The sequence below is a fragment of the Cyanistes caeruleus genome, chromosome 3 (genome assembly GCF_971803275.1).
Source record: "Cyanistes caeruleus chromosome 3, bCyaCae1.hap1.1, whole genome shotgun sequence".
In the NCBI taxonomy this organism is placed as follows: Eukaryota; Metazoa; Chordata; class Aves; order Passeriformes; family Paridae; genus Cyanistes; species Cyanistes caeruleus.
The window spans coordinates 84,213,347-84,228,033 of NC_141703.1; the positions used below are offsets into that span (position 1 = coordinate 84,213,347).

Here is a 14,687-nt window from a genome sequence, read left to right on the forward strand (position 1 = left end):
AAAAAACCAATATAACGTGAAAAACTTACAGTATTTGAGTGATATTTTAAAATAAGGAAATACGCTTTATTACCAGCATTAAGCATAAAATATAGACAGGAAAGGAAGTAAAAATACAGTTAGAATGTTTGTCCCATGAAAAACACTCTCACTTTCTCCATGTTTGAACGTCTGCATGTAACTTAGTATGAACTCAGTTTCATTCCATTCAGCTTGAAGCACCTCACATTCGATATACTCCTTATCCAGCCTTTGAGAGCACATCTAATGTGTGAAGCCACCAATGGATAGGGGCATGGTGTGTATATCTTGGGTAGGAGCAAACCTGGAACATGCTGTAACTGTTCCTGGGGAAATCAAAGTATGGAAAGGCAGCTTGGACATGGCTGGCCTTAGATATGGAGGTAGATACTCATTTACCCATATCAATACAGACATTAAAGTGGAGTACCAGTTCATGTCTGAAGTGATAGCCTGGATTCTGATGGAGGTACTCTGGCAGATAGAGGGAATCTGGGTCTTAAAACCCTGACAGCTTCCATGCAAACAACCTTTACAAATCCATACAAACAACCTTTAAAAATCCATGCCAGTCTTGTCTGACACTCAACACCTGGCTCCTTTTCTGTAGTGAGGATGGCTGGACCACTGCAGTGGCGCACTGATTTTTGTGGATGGTGATCACAAAAAGAGAATTGAGAAGAGGCCACCCGAGTTATTCTGACACATGACTTCAGTGCTTTCTATTCTTAGACAGATGAGGATCTGAAATATGTAAGTACACAATCATTGTTTTTTAGATTTATTTGCAAAGATGAGTCAAAGAAGTAAAACTCTTCATCTATAATGGGTGTCGTATTTAGGCATTTATAATTTTCCTTTGATGGGTGTTTATACTGGAGTTGATAAATCAAGATTGTCCTCACAATATTCTAAGCACTGTTATTCGTCTCCATCCTTGTTTTTTTTTAAAGAAATGAAAAGTGCAAAAACCATGAAATTATATTTGCAGTGTCATTTTAAATTTATTGTCTAATAAATAGTGATCACTTGGAAAATCTATTTTTTTCCTATGTTGTTAACAAGAGTTTTAACCAAAGTGATTGAATCAAGATGAGAAATGATCCCAGGTTTCTGAAGCTTGAATAAATGATATTGTCAATGTTAATGCACTGGTCTGAAAGTTTATTTGAAGTATCAGAAATAACCTAAATATAATTTCATGGCAGCTCATATACTACTTAGCATAATTTATTCCTTATCACAGAACCTCAATTCCTTGTGTTTTACTGGCATTTCCAGCTCAGCAAATACCTACCAACACTCAGCTATTTACTCCTGCACACTCCCAGCACAAGTAAAGATAACGCTTCTTTTTTTCCCACCAAATAAATTCTATATTGACTTACAACTCAATCTTGACTACCACCAACACTTCTGTTGAATGACAGCAACCAAAATTTCATGTGGATATACTACTTCTGATTCATCTAATGATGTTGCATAAGATGCCTTTTAGAACTCTATTATCTCCAATAAAAAAATGTTTGTGTGCAGCAGTAAATAAGTAGAACTTGTCAGCTGCAGAGTGTTTTACTATGGTTTTACAAGTGAATCTCCATCCCAAAGTATTTCAGAGAGAACAAAAGAAATTTGAAATGTTCCTACATATGCCAAGACTCCAACAAGCCATAATAGAGACACAATTGAGTTTATTTCTACAGCTTGAAGCCAGGAACACTGTACTTTAAAGTACAAAATACAGTCAACGAGGTCTGCAATGGACTTGAAAGGACAAGGCTGAGTCCTATGGCATTTCTGGTTCTGAAATTCGTCACGGGAGAATGTTTTTACTCAAATAGGGTTCAAAGTATAGCTTTATGTCTCAAGAATGTACTGGTTCTCCTTTGGTTTTAAGCAATAAGCATAAGCTTATATGTGTTTTCTTCCCCTGCTCCAGGTTATAAAACATTTCAGATTATTGTGTTTATATAGCAATGAGACTACCCTGAATTCTTGCAGCTTTGGGCAAGTTTTTGAACATACACATTTTACCAGTGGCAGGCAGATTGTTCTTGATAGACCTGAATTAAAATAAGTGTATTTTAAGGAATATTTAGATTTCTGACTGTAGCTGACTGGTTTGGTAGAGAATGGTGTAAGACCAGTGCCCTTATATCAAGTCCCTTGTTCATCTGAAGATTTCCAGAGGAATTGCAATAAAAGGAACTACAGCCTAGGCATCTTCACTGCACTGGATGGAGAAAGCAAGGCTTTTCAGGACAAATAAAAAGTGTCATGGCAATAGTAGAGCTCTGGCATTTATTTTTTTTTCAAAGAAGAAAATAAATAAAAAGCTTCTGAGTGGAAAAATGAAACTATTGGACCTTTTTGCAGCTATGCAGATATGTAAAGGATGCTGATGCTGCCATGAAGTATCTGCATAACTCCAGATAGGTGCTTTTGTATCATAATTTGTTCAGCAACTATTAAAATATCTTATTCCTTTAAGAAAAAGATCTCCTCATAAGTATCAGGGCTTTCTTAAAGGAAGAATAAAAACTCAATTTCCAGAAATTCTACATTTTAAGAGACCTATCAACCTAAACCAGACTTTCTGACAGCTGTGGAAACAAGCCAAGATTGTATTAAAAAGTGGTATTGTGCTAGGGGTAACCATGCCTTGTCAGATGTGTTGCATATACCCTGCTGTGTGCATGGATATTTATGGATATGCCTATACAACACATCAAATCAAGGGGAAAAAAAAACAACTTACAGGAAGGTGTGCTAATATCTGTCTGTCCATGGCTTAAAGATACAGCATGAATGCATTGTCCTGGCAAAGAGAGTGAAGGACATAAATGAAAGGTTATTCCCATAGTAACTCAGTAGTTCAAGGACATTTATCAGTACTACATATCTGCTGGAAAAGAGTGGATGAGGGATCCATTCATCTTAGTTCCCCATGGCTGCTATCTGCTTGAAAATCTCACCCATTGCTACCTGTATAGGGAACCTTGACAGCTGGGGACAGTTTGAATTATTTGAACCATGCATCTCTCCACATGCCACCAGGATGAGGATTTACATTTGAAATTGGAATTGGTTTATAACCTTGCAGAAATGCACAGGAGTAATATATGGATCTTATCAGTATGTCTGGCCAGTTTTGAGTTCCAGCAGAAATGTTGCCACATAAGGATCTCCTCTGAGGTACTCAGATATCAGTGTGATTAGCCTGGCAGACAGACCTCTGTATTGGGGAAGCAAGGTCAGTGCTCCTGGGACAGCAGGAGACAGAAAGATTCAATAATAATACTTTATTATTCTATCAAATGATATCTGCAGAACACTTTAAAATCATTATATGAAGGACAAAGGATGCTCTATATACAGAGGGGTAAAGGCTGACATTTCTACAGTGCATGTAATTAACAGAATTCCATGCAAGTTTGGCCTTTGGAAGAAAAATAATCTTTGGTTGCACACTGGGCATGTGGAGCTTCCATAATAAACACACAGGGAATCATTGTAAGGCATCTACAGAATCAAGATTATTACTTTGTTGGTGCCATGTCCTCAGAGAGCCTGAGGTTCAAAGACCTGTTACTACAAGTTAGGGGGCTCATGGAGACAAGAAACAGATGCAGTACTTGATCATTCTTTGTTTGCAGCTTCTCTAAGCACCTCTTGACCAAGGTGAATGTTGGTGAGAAGCTAGAGTATGTCTAGGTAAAAACATCTTCCCTGAGCCAGTTTATGGAAAGAGTTGTGATTCCTTTCATTAAAGTGTGGTCAAAGGAACACTACTTAGCATGGGTTTTATTGGTTGTTGCTAAGAAATTGGTTTTTTTTCTTTTTTTCTGAGACTTTTGGAAGTTCTTCAGATTACTCAGACTGCAAATTAACATGCTACAAAGTAAAGCACTTGTTGCTCCATGTCAGGGTTCCTCTCTGTTGTTATGCAAAAGGGACACAGGAGATGATCAGAAGTAGTCAGCTAACCATGCCCTTATTTCACCCATTGTACCCTACATGGTTTGTTCTCTCTGATCACATTGCAGTTTTGGATCCTGCTCAGCAGTTAAAAGTTAAGGGCAGAGGTGTGGCCTAGTGTGGAGAACACAGGGCTGAGGTGTGGTAATCTTACATCTACTCTGGATTTGCAAGGGTTTTTTGATAGATTATATCAGTCTCTCCCACTCATTTATATAATGAAATTAATGAGACTGGCTGACATTCATAAAGGACTTTGAGATAAATAGAATAAAATACCCCTTAGCAGATGCATAGTTTTAATATATATTTTTTTTTTTTCCTTTAATGATGTACTCTTTCCAGTAAATGGGCTCAGGTGATATACTGAGGTAAATGGGAATAGGTGATATACTCAGACCTTTGCAGCCTCCACTATGCAAATTAATTTCCAGTACCTAGGAATATAGAAGTACAGTACCTCTTTCATTAGACATGGATCATTTCTATAATGAATGGTTGGCATTGCTGCATGATAATTTATCAGGATTTGGGAAAGGCATAGAACACCAGAAAACTGGCAGATAAATCTGATTTTTGTTTTTAGAGCTGGGACAAAAGAAAACATATTTGCTGATGTGCATAGTAATTTTTTACCTCAGACATAAACCTGTTGGTAGAACTACACTATGTGAAGTGAAGCACAGAACTCTCCTAAAAACCAAAAACATCTTTAGAAACTGAATATTTTTAAAGTATTTAAAGACTGACACTGTGCTAGCTTCAGGTTTGAAGTCACTATCAGTCACACCAGTCTGTGAGGAAAAAAAATTGTATAATAGGTGCAAAGTGGTTAAAAATGGAAAAATGGTGAACAAATTTCTTCAAGATTTTCCATGAAGGTAATCAGATGTTTGAACAGGTTGACCAGGAAAGTTGGGTCATGGTGACTTTCAAATAGCAGGACAAGTTCTTGAACCACCTAATATATCTAAACCAGCCTTTGAGATGGAGGTTTGACTACAGATCTCCAGAGATGCTGGTCAAACTTGTGATTCTAGGAAGAAAGGCCATCAAAGGCAAAAGTTCAAATTAAAATCTGGAAAGATCAATTTTTCATCATCCAAAGGCACCTCTGTAGCTTTGGATGTCTTAGTGGCACAGGGTGTTTTTCTGTTTATTTGCTGCCAAGAGTGAAGGACAAGGCCACCTTCTCTGACAGCCCTTTGAAACAATGTGAGAGGGGGTCAGATAAATTTTCTGATATTCATATTTAGCTTCAGCTAAACATTAGCTGATTCTCTCTTTCTCCAAGTTATCACTTTTATGATGGGGATATAACACTATCTTTTCTGCACTCAATATATCCATGTAAAGTAGTGGGATGAGATTCTTAGCTGGAGACTTTCCCATCCTTACAGGTTCTCTTCAGGTGTAATGTCATTGCACTTGCTGTACATGAACACTGAAGGGAACTGTTATCAGTCACTTCAGAATATCCATGTTAAGGAGGAGGTTAATCCTTCTGGGTCCTCACCTCAGGCTGTTCATAACAGCAATATGATGGACAAAATAGACAAATCCAAACTGCCTGAAGAGTCAAGAAATGGGCCAAATGGCTTATCCCATTTTTTTTATTTTCATCCAAAAACACTGTGATTTGCTTCAACATGAAGCAAGACAGCCAGCCAACAGATAGGTCACACAGACAACACTTACATACCCTGGAATTCTCCTACCATCTGCTCCCAGCTCTCTCATCTCCACTCAGTTCCATCCCTTTATCCTTGCTTCCTTTTCCTACCCATTACATGAGTGGGGGAAGCACATTTCTCTGCTTGTCTCCTTGTTTCTGCACTAAAATAAGGCAGGACTGTAGGTAGGAAATCACCAGTGTGTGTATCAGGACTGAGGTTTGTGAAGGAGGCTCCCTAATAGCCATTATATCTATGCTGTTCTCAAGGGTATCTCTGCATTGAGCCAGAATAGCAATTTCAGGCTCTTCAACCCTCACAACAGCAGGATTCCTAAATTGTGTATTCTTCTCAGGCATTCCTGAAGCTTGATCTAGGTAGTCAAACAGTTCTTCTGCTCTGTTGCACACTATATTGTCTTCCCAGACTGTGATCTGTGTCATTTTCGGTGGCTTCAGCTGCTATGGCTGTGTGAGATGCCCCTTGAAAGGTTTTCTCTTGCCTCTCCAAATTCACACCTGCTGCATGAGTACAAGTTAAACATATTTTAGTAAAACTTCCACCAATATGGGGTGAAGGGTGCTTGTAGCAGAGGATTGTCTGAGCCACGATCTTCTGCTGCCAACTTCCGCTGCACTTGGGTGGCCTTCACCTGATAAGAGAGATTTGAAGTTTCATGCTATTAGAATAGTTAAGGAGGTTTTCACAGGGAAAAGATATACTGTGAAGCTTGCAAAGTAGATCTTTAAAGCAGTTTCTGAGTGTTTTTTTCAACACCTGTGTGGCTAGATAGCACAGTCCTCGGTGTATCAGCAGGTAAAGCAATTATGTGTTTTAACTTGGTTCTTAAAAATGCACCCAGCCCAGTAAAAATATCTTTATCCTTTGCATAGAATAAGGATGCAAGACCTTTTCACCTGCTTCTTATCTTCCAATTGCAGATAGGGCAGGTGGGAAGAAGGCCTTTTTCCACAGGAAAGTGAACTCTGAATTTGGTACGTGATCTGCAGGATAGAAACAGTTAATTCCTCTGAATGCATTCTTTTCAGTAGAGATGGCTTTTGAAAACAGAACTTATTCCAGTGAAATCCAGTGTCCTTTTCATAAGATAGAGGGAAATCTTGTATGATAGCACTTGTCAATCAATCTTCTGCTATTGTGTTTTTTCCCCCCCGCCCTTTTCACCCTTTTTTTCTTTTAATTGACATCTGTCTGGAAGGACACAAACAATTCACAAGCTGGTATCTTAACTAGGATATTGTGGAGCTCTTCTCTTTCAATCCTTGGATTTTTCTGCTGATAAAGATAGGCAAATTGCAAAGTCTATATTAATAGGTGCAAGTGACAAGAACATGAGAAAAGCTTCAAAAGGCATATGCAAAAAAGATCCTGGAGTATATTGACAGGGTAGTTTTTGAAATCGTATTTTCCCTATTACTAATAAGCTTTAAAAATAGATGCCAGATACTTCAATCTCTAAAATCATCAGACAATTAATTTGTCTTTTCTCTACAATAACTCAGACTCAAAATAAGGATATACTTAACATTTGAACATTTGATGTTCTCTTTCCATTAAATAGTAATATTTCTATCAGTTCCCAATGTTTTAGCTGAAATTTTTAGTGTTTTAGTTGTATGCCCAGTCCTTTTCAAAAATCAAGTTTAGGACATGTATAAAAGTCTGTAGTAATATTTCCTACTGGCTTTGCCATTCATTTCTGTTTCACTGTGGAGAGAAACATTAAGCTATTTTACATTTGCTAGTGTTCCTGTAATCCTTACCTAGGATCTCTTATACTTAATTCTCCATCCCTGGAAGTGCTCAAGGCCATGTTGAATGGGATTCAGAATAACCTGGTCTAGTGGAATGTACCCCTGCCCATGGCAGAGGTGCTGAAACCAGATGGTCTTTGAGGTCCCTCCCCAACCTGTATCATTCGATGATTCTATGGTTTATCTTACTCAGTTAACCTCACATTGCTTCACATCTGGCTTTAGCTGCTGTTTCAAGCCATTGGTACACAACTTAAACAGGAGGGCATAAAGATCCTGCTCAAGTACCTCACGCAGGTTGTGTAATAGGTGAAAGCATGTGTAGGTCAAAGGATTTCTGAGCATCTTTAGCAGAAGAATTTTTATGCACAGAGAAACTATTTTCTTTCCAACCCTTGCAAAGCTATCTTTGATGACGGTATTTTCTATCAATAGTTATATGAGGTAGAAGGATTCATTTTAAATTCAAGCATTATAGCCCACCAGATTAATAAACAACATTTGTGAAATAATAATAACTCCCTGAGTGTGTTTTTTCACTCAAGAGATTGGACATTGATATTGAATAGGTGTCTTTTTTCAGGATCTGGTGGTGATATATGGCCCACTATTTGCTAAGGTATTGATATAAAGGGAGCCACGTTGACAGATGGATTTCAGCACACACAAAGCCTGGATGCTCCTAGCGAAGTGTAGGCTTGTATAACAGAGCATGGACAGATATTTTGATGGGAGGTTCTTAAGTTCTGAGATTTGTGTTCTCTGCTTTGGTCATGAGAGGAGACATGAATAGATGTGAAGTCGTCAGAAGATCTTTAAAGCATACACAAATCAAGAGCACAGAAAGAATTAAAAATTTCACCAGGTTTATGTACCAGCAAGGATAGTTACCTGGACATCATCATCTCTCTTTTGCTCAAGAAGGCAGAAATTTCCAAGGGAAGAAATCTGGCTTGAGTCAAAAGTTGCAACAAAATATTAAGAAAATACTATCTGGTTTTAGAGTGAAAACTAAAACACTTTTTTCTCCGTCCACTAATCACTCATATGTTCAACTTTTCAATACCAACACGGAATTGTTCACATGTGTGTTCACAGTGACCCTGATAGTTTCTGCTGATTTTCAGACTTTATAATAAAATAAATGGATTATTCTTTCATGGTTTGACCAGGAAAAGTCTAGGTGAGACCATGGTTAGTACATTTTGACTGAAGATTCTTTGCCCTTCATAGGTGTGGTGCTTCCATCTTACAACTGTAAATGAAAACATGTATCTCTTCCCAGTGGGAATAATTGGTTACCAGCATAAGTATGCCTTATGCCACTGCTGCTATTCTTCCCCTGTTGTAAAAGAAATAAGATGCAGAGAATTCTGACACTGATAAATGATTTTAATTGAAAACTGAGTTTTATAAAACTGTAGCCATATGGGTAACTAACTGCCCTCAAAATTGAGCAAGGCCTGTAGGTAAAGAAATATGGTCTTAGTTTTTTAAAGCTTGAAATAGTGGTTCTGCACAATGCAGGAAAGAAGACAATGATGGTACGACACAGGCCTGTTATCTCATCAGGGTGCTTTAGCTCCACATCCATTTTATAACTATTTAAAACCACAGCTGTATAATTGTTTTAACAACAAAAAAAAATAAATTAAAGATAGTTCTTTCAGGATTCAGGATAATATTTGGGCTACATTGGAACACCATAGTCTCTAGAGAGAGACTAATATGCTTTTAGCAAGGCAACATATATTTTGCCATGGAAATACATACAGCCACATGCCTGTTCTGATGGTCTTAAGGAGAGCACAACATAATTGTGTAAAGGACAAAGTGCCATTGATATTTGACTGGTTGCAAACCATGAGAAATCTGAATAACTATTTAATTGTAAGAAACCTCTACATGATGGCCTGGCCTGCCATCAGCAGGTTTGGTTTCGTTTCAGCAGGCTTCATACTTCAGTGCTGCTGATAGGCGGGAAACAAAGGTACCAGATCCACAGTGCTACTGGCCATCAAAAAATGGTGAAGGCAGACCTGAGAGAGATTAATTTGTGAAATAAAACCTGAAAAAATACATCTGAGAAGGAGGGACAGAACAGAAAAGAGAGGTAAGAGTGAGGGCAAACAAAAGAGGGAAACAGCAAGTAGAGCAAGATCAGTGCTGAAATGAGATGATGATATGGTAGGAACTATGGGAGCATGGTTGTAGGGGCTGAGGGAAAAGAGGAGCTGAATTTCTACCCATGTTCAGAAGGTTCTTTTCAATAAATGAATACGTGAATTACACCAAGATAAAGCAATGGAACAGCTACTTTCACCTTCTGTTTAACAGGCTTCCTTTGTTCATGTCCTTGACCTTTTCTCCTGGTCACTGTCTAATCATGACTCCTTGGACTCAACACTTTGCTCTTTCAGTTGCCCACAGATGTTCCTTTAGGAAGGTGTGGAAGCAGTACAGACACTGGTGATAGAAACTGATTCCTGAGAAAATACCATCAGTACTGTGGGAAAAGTGTTCAGGCTGTTGGCTGAGTTGCAGAGACACATCAGCCTGGGCACTCTTTGTTTACAGTAATGACTCTTTTTTCCAAAGAAAGAGGAATTTTGTTGGTCTTCTCTAACTTTCTCTTTTACCTGTGCACTAAAATGAGCACCAGACCAGCACAAGAAGGAAATATTGACTAATCAGCTCCTACTCCATCATGGAGTAATACCAAGCACACTCTATACTTGTTATTCTAATCACACCTTCAATTCACAGTGACAGATCAATTCTCAAGGGGGAACTAGCCTGGACAATCATGAGAAATAGGGTGATTAGGACCATGTTTGACTTTAAAGGCTCTTCGATGGGACAGACTAAAACACTGGTCCTGCACGTGACAACCCCAAGGGTTGCACAGTGTACCTGATAACTTAGTCCAAATGCTCCTTGAACTCTAGAAGGCTTGGTGATGTGTCCACTTCCCTGGGTAACTCAATATCTAAGTGTTAATTTTACAGGTTGGTCTTACTTTTATTTAAGTGGGGAAGTTTATTTGCAACAGTTTTGCCCTAATTGTTTAGTAGATTATTTATGAATATAATCTCATGTCTAGACTCTCTGAGGTTCCTTAAAATTTTGATGTAGTTTAGCTTTTCCTTTGTTGTCAAGAAACATCTGTCCTAGAACCTGAATGTTAAAGGAATTTTAAATACTTTATTCACTGGGTTAGGGCACAAGGCATATAGCTGCATGAGTGCTCCACATTTTTGTCATCTGCAAAATTCTTGGTTACAAAACAAGCATCAATCATTTTGCTGGATGTATTGCAGAGAAGGAATTTAGCTTTAAAAAGACACGTAAAATTAAATTTACAGAAGAATTCTGGGAAGAATGCCAATCTTTAGTATTAATAATTAATTCCATTGTTTTTAATTCACATATAATTACATAAGTTGATTTTTCTTTATTGCTAATTAACAAATATTTAATTGCTTTAGCAATTCACTAATGTTCTTAATGACAAAATATTTAAAAGAGGATGCAGTGCAAAGAATGGCTTTAAGGGATTTTGGAGATTTTTTTTTCAAATTGTAGTTACTTCATGCCAACCAGCACTTACAATCTGCAAGAATCTCTTGTTTGTAGAGAAACTGTATCTTGAAAAATAACTAAAGGTTAATTATTGTATCTATCTCAACTATAGTAAGTCATATATTAAATTAAAAGCCTGTATAAAATCCCCACAACTCCAAGTGACCCGGACAATTAGATCAGTAACCTAATTTAATGGTTTCATAATTTCAAAGATTTTTGAGGTCAAAGACACCATTAGCTCTTCCACCTTGACCTTCCATTTAATGGAGGTGATGGAATTTCATTCATAGCCAGCCTAGAAACTTCTATGGACAATTCTTACCTTCTGAAGATGCACTGAGCACAGGAAGAGACTGAGATCCCGTCACACAACCGTGCTTAAGTGGTTAAGTGTATTTAATACTAATATCTAATTCACACTTTTTCCTATTGTCAGTGTCTTTAGCTTTACCTTTTAATCCTTGATTTGTGCCTTTCCATACTAAACAGAGCGTACTTCGATGTCTGTCTTCTCCTCTTGGATTTATTTGGGCACCCAAAGGTTTTCTCTTCATGTCTTTCCAGTACTTTTGCTTTTCTTTGCATTTCATTTACTTGGGACAGGGAAAGTTAACTGATCGATTTCTCTATTGATTTCAGGCTGCTTCTACTTTCTAGAAAATGCCCAACAAATTCTGAGGACTTCATTTTTTTCAACTTTTTTCTTAATTCTAACATGGGAAAATAATTTCAGTTTCTCCCACCACTGCTCTTTTCTTTACTCAGAGCTGATGTTTAATTTCGAACTCCTGGACAGTATCTATAAATTAAAACAAGACCCTTCATTTTCACACAGTCCCAAACAAAAGCCTGTCAGTTAAAATATATATATATGTATTTATGGGTCACCTGCCCTGCTCCTACAACTGCTGATAACAAGCAGATGGGAAGGAGCTTACTTTAGCCAACTTTTACCTTTCAGTCCAAGTGTTTCCCATTATTGTGTAGCTACTGATCCTATGTGAAAAGAATTCTTTTCTGGTATTTCTGTGTTAGAAACACAAGAGCCATGATTTAATAGATGTGCTTATAGCACATTATACGTAACAGGCATCTTTTCAAAGATTTCAAAGCCACATCTTGACAGTTTCATTTTTTTTAAAAGGTGCCTTTAATAACCATTTCTTGCTGACTTAAGAAATGAGGGAAAAAAGTGTAACTTCAAAGTGTTGGCAAAATAATATGAATTATACAAATGTAGTTGTAAAGTTGTTTCCAGTTACAGTAGTAGTAACTTGAGACTGATAGCTGGTTTCCTCTCTTGCAAGTGTTTCCAATTTAAAACCTATCTTTTGGAGCTGTTCCATGCTATGCTGCTATTCTAGATCAAACCAGTTATTTTGTCTGTATTTTCCAAAAATATTGCAAGCAAAAAAAGGAAACAATACAAAAAAATACTAATGAGTATAGTAAGTAATTAAGATACTTCCAGTTCTTTCAGCAAAAGTGCTGAAAAACATAATTAGCACAAGCGAAATTAAAGAGATCTGTAAAAATTAAAATCTGACCATCAGGAGTCACATGTCTCTCAATACAGGGCTGATAAATCTACCGGCAACTTTTACATATATACTGTTATAGGCAGAGAGGCTTTTGCCTGCTATGCAGTATGGCAAAGTAAAAGAAGGTAATGAAAGATATTAATATTTAAGTAGTTAATCATACATTATTAATAGCATTTTAAGTGGCATTAATTAAGACCCTTGCATACCTTTTCCCATCACTCCTCTATGTTGCTGATCAGACTAATCATGCAATCTTACTGTGCATTGTCCATTGACCAGATGCATAATTATTATTAATTATTATTCTTACTGCTGGCACTGGGACCACTAGATTTCCCCTTCAGCACTGCTTTCACAGTTGCAAAATTTTGAACTAATGCAAATCAACCCATGGACCCCTGGAGATTTCTTTCTTTTTTCCCCTTTTTCTCCCTTAGATCTTAATTTTTTTTTTTCCTCTTGTACATTTTCCTGTTACTGCTCTTCCCTTCTTGTCTTCCAATAGCAAGGGTAGATTTGTAACACTGGGAAGGGGAGATTTTTGGTGATGAGGACACTTAAGACCAGGCACAGATTACCTGCAGGGATTGTGGAATTTCCATTATTCTGAGAACAAGTTAAACAAACATCTGTCAGGCATGACCTCCCTGTAGTTTAGCCTGCTTCAGGGCAAGGGGAGTAACTAGATGACCTCTAGAGATATTTTATGGCCTTAGGTTTCTGTGAGGAGAATAAAGCAGGTTGGGCTCACCCCCACTCATGATGATGACCTGATCTGTCCCATGCTCATATACTTTTTAGAAGTCCAGGGAGCATCTTGACCTTGCCTAAAATACAGTGCATACCTGCCACAGGTATGTGCTGCAACACATATATACACAAAACTGTACACTTGGTGTGGTGCTTGGGGACATGGCTTGGTGGTGGACCTGGCAGTGCTGGGTCAATAATAGTTGGACTCAATCTTCTTAGAGGTCTTTTCCAAACCTAAATAATTGTATGATTCTACAACTTTTCACCCTCAGTCCTGGAAATTTTTTGACAAAAACACATAACAATGATTATAAGAGGTCTTCTGAGATCACTTTTCAATATGTTTATTTTTCTTCTTGGTCGTCTGCAGTAAAATTCACAAAGAGACGTGGTTTTCTGGCAGTCAAAATAGAAGCACACCAATCTCTTTATATTGTCATCAAGACTTCAAAAGATGAATTCTTACTAATGATGCAAGGTGTGCAAAATCCTGTGCCCAGAAAAGGATTAATGCTCTGATAAGTCCCTTTTGTTAGTGTTTTTGAGCTAGCAAAATTCTTTGTGTATTGAAACCAGTCCCCTTCCATTCTCCAGTCGCAGCACCTGGTCCTGTTAAACGATCTGGGAATTTGTGTCTTTCTCATCTGTACACTGTGATTGGTCATAGCCCTGTCAAGTAATGAACATAAAATCACTGTTCATTGTTCATTGTTTGGTTCATTGTTTCAAAGTGACTTTTTCTTCACTCCCCCCTTCTGCTGCTTTCATCCCCCGCCCTCCAGGAAACCTAAATGAAGAGATCAAAAAATAACTAAAGCTCAATCCCCCATCTCCATCCCCAGTCTCAAAACAGGGACAGGTGTTGCATTATGCAGGGGGAGTGTTTTCTTCAGTAATATTATCCTGGGAATTATCTTAGAGAGATTGACCTGTGAATAATAGCCAAGCCTCAGGGTTAGCCTCACAGTAATTATCTGCTAGACATTTTCACTAGCCGTATCCTTTCAGGTCAAGAGGCAAGCATGAGGACTCACATCCGTACTTCACGGCGAATTATTATTCAATTACAGCGACTTTTGAACCTGACCAAATGTAAATTGAATTGTCCTTCCTTTAAAATGTTTATTTGTAAGAAAAAATCCAGGGAATTTAAAATGCAAGATACGTAAGCAGCCCAGACAGTATGCAGAGTCTGGGACTGTAATGAAATACTTCATTACATATACAATACTTTTCCATCCACGCAGTTCTGGAGGGATCTGTACTTCACAGATAAAGACTGTGTCTTTATAGCAATTTGAGCTATTTGGTGCCAGGCATTCTTCAGCAAGCCAGCTCATGACAAAGAAGTCATCCCA

General features: G+C 37.8%; 1 protein-coding gene across 5 annotated transcripts in view; it reads left to right on the forward strand.

The window, feature by feature from the left end:
• Positions 1 to 14,687, forward strand: part of TENM4 (teneurin transmembrane protein 4) — a 1,355,518-nt gene that overhangs the window by 855,843 nt on the left and 484,988 nt on the right. For all 5 annotated transcript variants that reach the window (XM_086882312.1, XM_086882314.1, XM_086882313.1 and 2 more), the window contains one exon: positions 632 to 774. The gene's annotated coding sequence lies outside the window, so the exon portion shown is untranslated. The remainder of the gene's footprint in view (positions 1 to 631; positions 775 to 14,687) is intronic.